An 11098-nucleotide genomic window follows, 5' to 3' on the forward strand; every position below is an offset into this window, starting at 1 on the left:
AAGAATGTTGGCTGCAAAGTTCTTCACTTCATCAACAATAAAGATCAAGAAGCACTTGGTTACAAAACCCTAAGGCGCAAAGATACAATAGCATCTTTCAAAGAGAATAAGGCACTCGGTCACTTTTTTGCATGTGTTCTCCTTGTATTCTTATATGTGACGGCCTTTAAAATAAGCCTTATATATGTTTAGGGTTGTGAGAAAAGAAACCCTACACATACATGTCAACATGGGCCCAAAAATAAGACCTGGAAATTCTAATTACATAATTCTCAATAGATATAGCTATCAAGTTATTTGTCGAGACCTTGATAGATATATCTGTCAAGCTATCTATCAAGATTCATTAAATCTCGATAGATACTATCTGTCGGCAACTGTCGAGAATCTGTCCAGCTTTAATGAATAGCTTTTCTTCACTTGTTTCTTGGTCCAATCTTCATGACTTTAATACTAGACTTGAACTCTTGTTCCTTGAAGTATTAAACACATCCTAGATCTACCCAATTATAAGTAAATTGTGTTTTTTCAAAGGATTAGCCAATTCTAAATGACATATGTTCCTATCATGATTCACATATGTCCTAACAATCTCCCCCTTTGGCAGTCCATGACAAAACCACAACAAACAAATGAACATATGAGGGAAGTCATAAATCACTCAACTCATACTCACTTGTTGAATACAATAAAATCTATCATAACACAAACCCTTGAACGTTTAGACCCCCAAAAATTAACTTAACCAACACAAGCAATATGTTAAACAACAAGTGTGCGGAAACTTAACATATGCTATAATGTGAAATAGGTTAAATACTATCTAAGCCATAACATAATAAAATCACAGCAGATAATATAAAGGCAAAGATAGAGAGGAAGGAAGATGCAAACACAAAGACAACACGCGATGTGTTATCGAAGAGGAAACCGAAGTCCTCGGCGAAAAACCTCTCCGCCGCCCTCCAAGCGGTAATCAATCCACTAGAAAATACAGTTGGGATACAAGGACAGCAATAGACCCTTCAAGCCTAATCTACCCAGTGCACCTAAGCCCTCCAAGCTTCTTGCTCCAACGAGGTTGCGCCGAACCTTTTTCTTTTCTAGCTTCCCGAATTCCGCTACTAAACCATAGCATCAACCAATGAAGATTGGCTCCTTCCTAACTGCTTCCCAGAACTCTAAACAACTGTCTCACAGTGATGATGATGGTGAGAACCAGGTTTGGTATAATGCCTCTGAAGGATTTAACAATGGAGAGGAAGAGAGTTGAGGAATATGAAGAGACTCTAAGGTAGGGATTGTGTGTGAAACAATCTTGTTTTTCTTTAGGGTTTCTCTCTCAAAATTCTCTCTGGAAGCTCTCTTTCAATCGTGGGTAAAAGGGGTATTTATACTGGAGTGGGAGAGGAATGCGAAACGTCAGGTTTTACAAAACAGGGGTAGCTCGCGGCTTGACTAAGTCGCGAGATCCAGTCGCGAGATAACTGTATGGCCAGTTGTCCTATTTTGTCCTGTAGTGCTCCAGCTAGCATGACTGTTCATCTTCCAGCATGCTTGGCACGTGTGCAGCTTCTGGCGGCCTGCAGCCGCGAGTCCACCCGCGAGTCTTAGCCGCGACTCTCTGTTTTCTTGCACACTCTTGAGCAAACTTCACTCTATCTCACTCACTACCCTTACAACAAACCCACCTAAATACAGGGTTACTAAATGCTGAATTACAAGCAAATTTGGCACGGAATAAAGCCAATTAGATGGTTGAATAAATTCAACCTTACAATCTCCCCCTTTGGCTATTCCGTGACAAAACCCTAAAACAGACTCTAGACTTAACATGTGAGTTGGGAACAGTTGAACAAAACTCACTCACACCTAACTCTAGAAGCTGTGAAGCACTTGAATCATATGAACATAATACTCCTGAAACACAACAATACACCATGATCATTGTAAGCAGAAAATTATAAATGCATATGAAACAGGCAATATGTGATCAAGCAAAGATGGAGTTAATAAACAAACCATGGCTTGATCAACCAAGTGAACACCACAAGGTAGTGATCACAGTGCTCATTCACACTTGGAATGAACACAAGGACATACAAGTTAACAAGCACAAGGCAAGACACTTGTATGCTCAACACTCAACCAATGCACAGCACACAAGGCATATGCATCTAGGAACAATCCTACAAGGGCACAAGAGTGACAGTACATTTAGATCAAAGTACTGATTTCAACAAAAGCATAAAGGCTGCACTAAGCAAGGTACATACCATTAAGCCTACAAACTATGCATAAAACATTAACCCTAAAAGCTTACAAAAGCACATGGGTACAAACAACAAAACATCCTGAATAACATCATCAAATTATATTAAAGATTAAACCAAGAGTATAAGAAAAGAGTTAGAAACATCTATACACCAAAACACAGTGTATCAAAACCATAAAAACACTAAGAGTACCCAACAAACATAAACCTAAAACCATAAGTTTAGAAGATAAGACTAAAAACAAAAGTATGACAAAAGTATGTGTGTATGACAAAAGTATGTGTGTACTCCCCCTATCACTATGCACACTTCCCTTTGAACTTTTCTCCCCCTTACTGAATGCTCTCCCCCTTTTTGTCACGAATAGCTAAAGACTCTCGTCCAACTTTCGTTGAATCTCATCTAGCTGATTCTCCATAGTCTCGAGGCGCATTTGGACATGGTTGTTTGTGGAGTAGAGAAGTGCCACAAGCTCATCAACGCGTTTCTGAATATACTCAAGTACACTGCCGACTCTGTCAGTATGAGAAGCAGTTTGTGCTTGCGGAATACCAGCCGGTGAAGCTTGAGGAACAGCACGTGATGCAGATGTGGTATGTGCAGGTGTCTCTGAGTCAGGGGCAGATGGAGTAACCGGAGAGATGTGAGCACTTCTTGGTGATTTAGAGGAGTGACTTCTGCTCGCTTGAAGAGTGAACAAGGAAATGGGACGTTGACGAGTCAACATTTTACCATCTGTAGGAGGAATAATGCCTGCACGAAGAATGAGCTTCATGACGAGACTGCAAAATGGAATAATTCCTCGAGCTGCAGATCGACACGCGATCTTCCTCAAGGTGTAGTAGATGTGAGCACATATATCAATGGGGGCTCCTGTAATGAGGTCACACAGAAAAAGAGCTCTCCCAAGATTGATGAATGTAGTGTTGGACAGTGGGTAGAGATTGGTGAACATGATCAACTTCAGTGTGGTCAGCTCAGGTGCAAACTTTGCGGTGCTGATTGATGTTCCTGCACTGGATACTTCATGATCTTGTCCTAGGATTTGTAAGATTTCTCCAACCTCTAGATTTCGTTCATCATAAGGAGTTAAATTCACATTCTGAGGTCTGGTGATGCTGAGAAGATCTGCGATGGAGTCTGGGGTAACATTAAACTCTGTTCCTCTGACCCAGAAAATGAGTTGAGGTCCAAGATCAGTTGCATTGGAGAAGCATTCTTTGACCAGCTCATCCATTGGATCATCAAAGTTCCCGAACAAGTTTGCCCAATCTCGATTCTCAAAGATTCGAGGGATGAATGTGGTCCCTAAAGTGTTGAACTCTACCACCCGTTCCACTATAGTGGTTGACTTGTCAAACACATTTGAGTAGGCGTGTGAGTTAAGCGGAAGTCTGAACCTATCCTCATTGGGATCTTGAGATGCCTAAGATGATAGACGAGTCCTTTTAGCAACTAGTGTTGCTGGTTCGTCAGCAACATTGTCTTTACCCCTGGAAGATCGACGAGACATCTGCAAGAGAACAAGCCAACAGAAAAGAACCAAACAACAATACCCCACAAGATGATTGTCAACAAGATTCAGTGTAAACAATATTTCAGTATATAAACACAAACTGAAGATAGTGCAAACCCAACCAAAACTTCCAACAAAACACAAAAGCACAAGCTGACACGTGCATCAAAAATGGTGATAGTGCACCAAGACATAGATAGACAGTACAACTGACAAAACTGTCATTGAGACAGGTTAACATGACCATGATATGCAATTAGATACAGCATTTGAACATTTAGAGCAGATAACCGAAACATAAACCCATTTCAAAAACACAACCATATGCGAAAAATCAAAGGGAAAAACACAAAATCAAGTAGAAAAGAGTGTAAAACTGAAAACCCATACCTGTAACTTGACGATTTTGAGCTACAAGAATGCAACAATGGAGATTGGAAATGGGAGCACGGAGTGTTTGGGAGGGAGAAAGTTTAGAGAGAAGATGAACAGTCACAAAAGTTCGAGGGAAAACTGAAAAAGGTTTAAAAACTGCCCCTGTTTCTGCAAAACACGCGATTTTCGCGACTGAAACAAGTCGCCACACAGTCACCAGATCAAGCCGCCAAATTACTCAAGAACAAAATTTTGAAAAATTTTTCTAAGTGTTTTTCGCGACTGGAAGGTCTACCCGCGAGTGAGTCGCGAGCTGAGCCGCGAAAATCTCTGAGTGAACCTCGCGACTGGACCTTCCACTCGCGAACAAGTCGCCAAACATAACCAGCGAAGATGCGACTGAGGCTCGCGACTTGACATACCCGCGACTGAGCCGCCAAAACAGGGCAAAACTGTATTTTAGAGATTTTCAGATTTTTCAAACAAAATACTTTCCAAAAACACCTAAAACACTCAAAAATCTTTTTGTGCTTGAATTAACAAAGATTGAGCATGTGAAAACACATTTCATCAAGTACAATCACACAAATGAATATGGCATTTATTGAACATAAACTTGTGTGTTGTGTGTGGATATCAACAATGAGATAGTCCTTCGTCTAATGTGAAGCTTCAATAATCAATTCAACCAAGGCATACACAATTAGCACTAGATCATGTGACCTATCTCAATTATAGAAATATGTATATATGACCTCCCACACAACTTGATAGCATAACTTGGAGCTTATCATTTTACTCCACTTTCAAACATAACATTTGATCTTTTGAGGCAATCATCTCTCATTGTGAGAGTGATATTTGACATTTCACTTTAATGAACAAGCCTTTGGCTTTTTGAATAAACATTCACTTTCACATAAGGTCGCTTACCCTTTTTCCTAGTCAAATACTAGAATGTGCGACAGGCTTTTGCAGCTCAATATCTCTTTTCATTTGGAGATTTACATTTGATGAGCTCTTTTTATAAAAACAAAAAAATAAAGAGTGGGAAGATATATAGACACAAGTCTATGCATGTCTCAAGATCAACATAAACATTCACTAATCATTCATGACAAGTTTGAAGATCTATTTACAACAATCACATAGATTTCAAGATTTTTCCCACAGAGATATAGGTGCATGAAAACAAGCAATGCTCGAAAATGCACAAAGCCATTAGCACAAAGGTACAAGGCAAAACAAGTTTTGAGACAAAACCCAACAAAGTCAATCAAGCTTTTTGATTTTCTAATTTTTATGTGATTTTTGGATTTTTGACACAAGAAACAAAAAGATTGATAAAAAAAAATTCACAAGAAGATAAGCAAACAACCAAAATCAAAAACAACAAGCATACCAAACAAACATAGTCACAAAGCATAGGAAGTATTAATGCATGGACATGTTGTAATGCTTATGCATGAGTACCCCTTTTCACCCACACGTCACTTGCGTTTGGGGTGATTTCCTTATAGGATTGGGTACGAGAGTTAGGGCTTTCAAACCTTCGTGAGAAGCTTTCCAAGCAGTTGGTGAATGCACCAATCATCTTCATCACGTTCATCATTCCGGGATCTCCATTTTGCTCTCTAGATTGATCACCCGCCCAAGTTCTCCTATCATTTCTGGGTCCTCCTGACCTTTGAGGAGTTGCACTGTTCTTTGCTCTCAGCTTTTGGCAATTTGGTCGAGTATGCCCTTGAAGTCCGCAATAATGGCACACATAAGTTCCTCTAGGACCTCTTTGTGGTCGTGGACGTGACTTGGCACGAGATTCAGACCTGCCCACAGACTGATTACAGGGATTCAGCATCCGTTGGTTCACCAAATTCTTCTTCTCCTCTACCTCGAGCTTCTCACCAGTAAGTTCAGCTACAACTGGATCTTTTGCCTTTACAAACTTCACTTCTTTAGTGACATTTACAGATGAACTACTTCCTCCGATATATCCCAATCCGGATTTGTCTGAAAAGCTCTTTTGAGATGATATAACATCATCTAGCTTCTTGGTGGTGACCCTCTCTATTTTAGCGTTCACTTGCACAACCTCATTCTCAAGAAATCTCACTTTTGTGTAAGCTTCGGACAACTCACCATTCAGTGTTTCTATCTCACATTTGGCCTCCCTATATCGAATTAGGAGACTTTTGTAGTCCTCCTCAGCCTTCTTCATTTTTCTCACAGCAGCCTTGGCCACCCTTGTGTACTCACCCGACTTCTCCAAGAGTGAGTTATAATTCTCTTGAAGATTTGTTGTGCTTTCATTTTCTTCAGCATCTGATTCTTCAACAATTCCTAGTGATTCATCATCACTATGTTCTCCAAGGTCTTGTACAAGCAGATTTAACTCATCCGAAGACTCAACATGAGCAATAGTCATAAAAGCTGAATAGTTCCCCTCTCCATCACAGCTCTCTTCAGATTCTGAGTCAGATGAATCCGAGTCACTCAAGGTCGTGGCATACACTTTACCTTTCGATTTCAAATAATTCGGACATTCCTTCTTAAAATGTCCATGCCCGTTGCATTCAAAACAAGTGACACCTTGTGTGGGTTGAGATTCTTTTCCATCTTTCTTTTTGAAATCCCTCTTCTCCCTTCCAGAACTTTGGAATTTTCTTTTATCATCAAATTTGCCATTATTTTTGAATTTCAAGAACTTCTTGAAATTTTTGACAAGGTAAGCTACATCTTTGTCAACCCCATCTTCTCCCGATGAGTCTTGATCTTCCACCTTCTCATTAATGGTCTTTAGAGCAAGAGATTTACTCTTCCGTTGATTGGGCAGCGACATCTCATAAGTCTGCAGAGAACCAACCAGCTCCTGTACTTTGATGTCATCAAGGTCCTTGCTCTCTTCAATGGCTGTCACTTTTGCACGAAAACTTTCCGGCAATGATCGAAGGATCTTCCTTACAATCTTTGAGTCCTCTGTTTTCTCCCCCAAGTTGAACTTACTGACAACCACCTCATTTAGCTTTCCATAGAAAGAGTCAAAAGACTCATCCTCACTCATTTTGAGCTCCTCAAACCGAGTGGTCAGCATTTGCAACTTAGTGTCTTTCACTTTCTTCGTGCCTTCATAGGTGGTTTCCAAAATCTCCCATGCTTCTTTGGCAATGGTAATATGAGAAATCCTGTGAAATTCATCTGGAGACACACCACAGAAAATAGCATTGAGTGCTTTACTGTTAGCATTAGATGCAGCAAGTGCTGCCTTATCCCATGTGGATTTGGCTGCCTCAGGTTTGGTCCAACCAATCTCAACAGCATCCCAAACGGATTCATCAATAGAACATAGAAAAGCTCTCATGCGAACCTTCCAAAAGGCATAATTACTACCATCAAAATATGGAGGTGCATTAAGGGATTGAGACCTATCCATCTCAAAAAGGGAGTCAAGGATCACACAATGGTAATGAAACCAACAGCAGTGTACCCGCTCTGATACCAATTGAAAGTTCAAAAAAAACGTGTACAAAACACTTTTGAACGTTTAGACCCCCAAAAATTAACTTAACCAACACAAGCAATATGTTAAACAACAAGTGTGCGGAAACTTAACATATGCTATAATGTGAAATAGGTTAAATACTATCTAAGCCATAACATAATAAAATCACAGCAGATAATATAAAGGCAAAGATAGAGAGGAAGGAAGATGCAAACACAAAGACAACACGCGATGTGTTATCGAAGAGGAAACCGAAGTCCTCGGCGAAAAACCTCTCCGCCGCCCTCCAAGCGATAATCAATCCACTAGAAAATACAGTTGGGATACAAGGACAGCAATAGACCCTCCAAGCCTAATCTACCCAGTGCACCTAAGCCCTCCAAGCTTCTTGCTCCAACGAGGTTGCGCCGAACCTTTTTCTTTTCTAGCTTCCCGGATTCCGCTACTAAACCATAGCATCAACCAATGAAGATTGGCTCCTTCCTAACTGCTTCCCAGAACTCCAAACAACTGTCTCACAGTGATGATGATGGTGAGAACCAGGTTTGGTATAATGCCTCTGAAGGATTTAACAATGGAGAGGAAGAGAGTTGAGGAATATGAAGAGACTCTAAGGTAGGGATTGTGTGTGAAACAATCTTGTTTTTCTTTAGGGTTTCTCTCTCAAAATTCTCTCTGGAAGCTCTCTTTCAATCGTGGGTAAAAGGGGTATTTATACTGGAGTGGGAGAGGAATGCGAAACGTCAGGTTTTACAAAACAGGGGTAGCTCGCGGCTTGACCTCGCGGCTTGACTAAGTCGCGAGATCCAGTCGCGAGATAACCGTATGGCCAGTTGTCCTGTTTTGTCCTGTAGTGCTCCAGCTAGCATGACTGTTCATCTTCCAGCATGCTTGGCACGTGTGCAGCTTCTGGCGGCTTGCAGCCGCGAGTCCACCCGCGAGTCTCAGCCGCGACTCTCTGTTTTCTTGCACACTCTTGAGCAAACTTCACTCTATCTCACTCACTACCCTTACAACAAACCCACCTAAATACAGGGTTACTAAATGCTGAATTACAAGCAAATTTGGCACGGAATAAGGCCAATTAGATGGTTGAATAAATTCAACCTTACAACTTTGCAAGAAGAGAGTTCATGACAAGAAAGACTTTGACAACTTGTATTTCTAAAACACTTTAAAAAAAACTCATCACGGCATCTTAATGTGAAACAGAAATAAAAGATTACATACAATAAAGAAATATGTGTATAAAGAGAGAAAAGAAACAACACATGTAGAGATAGGTGAAGAAGAACACACATCATCATACATATATCAAAGATAAGCACAATGTATGTAAACATGATCACAAGACCGGCGTATAAGAAGCTAAAAGAAGCTCCTACAATAACAAGGAGATAAACACTCCCCCTAACAAGATAAAACACAACTTCCCCTTACAAAGGCATGTATTTCTCCCCCTAACATGTAGAATCTTAAAAAGAAACCACATTTTCTCCTCCATTTTGTCATGATTGACAAAGGGTACAAGAAGCTATAAAGCCTCACCTGAGAAACATAAAGATGATCAAGGGGGCACAAGGAATCCATATATATGAATGAATGTAATGAAACAAGATGCTATGGATGACAAGATAAAAGAAAGATGCAAAACATGTGAAAAACAATGCATGCAAGAGGATCTCAACAAATCGAGAACTTGTTGAGCAGCTATTGAGCAGAAGCCAACCTCGATAGATCGAGAATCTATTGAGAAGCTATTGAGACAAAGTCCAGAAAGCTAGATCGATCGAGATTGCAATAAACTCTGTCGAGACAAGAAGAAAAAAGGGATCGATAGATAGCAATCTGTCAAGAGCTGTCGAGAAGTTGTTGAAATGTACAAAAACAGTTTTTCAAAGAGGAGAAAAACATAAATATGAATGCAAACAAACATGCTACTCAACCAAAGATCCAAACAACATTTTAAGCTCACAAAAACATCTCTCAACAAGAAAAATGTCAAGCATTTAGATCCAAAACACACACACACACTAAACAAGTCTAACCAATTTTATATTTCAAAAACAAGTCAAAACAGTTTAGTGAACATACATTAACACATGTATTCCTTATGATAGCCAAATCACATTGTACCTGCACATGTATCAAAAGTAGCAAAGAATATGTGTGTGAAGATATTGCAAGATTGCATAAGTATCTACATGTTATGATGATTTGAAATATGAGAAAATCAAATTAACTCACACACAATCATAACTGCTTGATGGGGACTATCACCTTTGAGGTACATCCTATAACTCCCACATCTCCTAGAAGACACACTTGCAATCATATATAAAACATTTTGATTCTTTTTGCTTTTTATTTTTCTTTACATATTTTCTTTTGTTAAGCATATCATGCGTGGGCATATAAGAGAGAGAAAAGAAATACTCAATTATGTTAAACTTTTGACAATACACTTTTGCTATGCCGAAGCATATAGATGTCATTTCATGATTTGCGGGCAACAATGGTGAGATGGTTATTTATGCCTTTCTCTTAGAATTTTCTATTCCTTCCAATCAAAAAGAGTGATACGAGTGTTAAGTATAGGAGATTACTTAATCTTACTCATCACAAACACAAGCCACAAAGCTCACTTGCTTAGTTGTGCATAGAAATGCTCATCTAAGCTAGAAAATATACAAAGTTTAGAAAACTTTGGGAGGAAGAAATCGGTGGCATCATCGGTGGCATCGGCGCAGGTGGGTGACGATTGAGTGGAGGACATTAGAGGTGTTGAGGTTGCGAAAGGAAATGGAGAAATTTGGTTTGGTAAAGTTGGGTTTTAGGGTGAGTGGAGTTAAGAGGGGCCGGGTAGGGGTTCTGGTGCACAAGTAGCATAGGTCAGAGTGTGGGTCCAAATTTTTTGAGTTTTTGAAGTTGAAAATAGAACTGGGTTTAAGTGCCAAATCGGGCTTTGAAGATATGTGGGGGTTATTGAGTGATAGGAAATGAGTTATAGAGTGATGAGTGGTGATATTTGAATGATGAGTGATGAGTGATCATTTTTTTACACCCAAACAAAGCCTTATGTTTTTGTTGCTGTGTAGCTTCCTATACAGCTTCCTGTTTGTTTTTCTGGTTTAATAAAATTTTCATTTCATTAAAAAAAAAATGGATTCAGTTAATAATAAGAAGATGGTAAAAAGTTTGTGAAGAGTCTGATATGATTACTTTTATCCTAGTTTAAATGTTCATAATACGGGCAACTCGGTGCTTCGAAAATGAATGTAGTTTTATTGTGATATTTTTGTTTGATTTGATTGTATTCTTGTAATTGTTGTTAGAGGCCCGTTTGGTAAGAAATTTCTAGTAACATTGTTTAAGTTTTGTGAAAATACGTGCCGGTGAAAAAGTGCGCGGAAATACATGTTGTGATGTTTA

Source organism: Quercus robur, chromosome 5, assembly GCF_932294415.1.
Source record: "Quercus robur chromosome 5, dhQueRobu3.1, whole genome shotgun sequence".
Lineage (NCBI taxonomy): Eukaryota > Viridiplantae > Streptophyta > Magnoliopsida > Fagales > Fagaceae > Quercus > Quercus robur.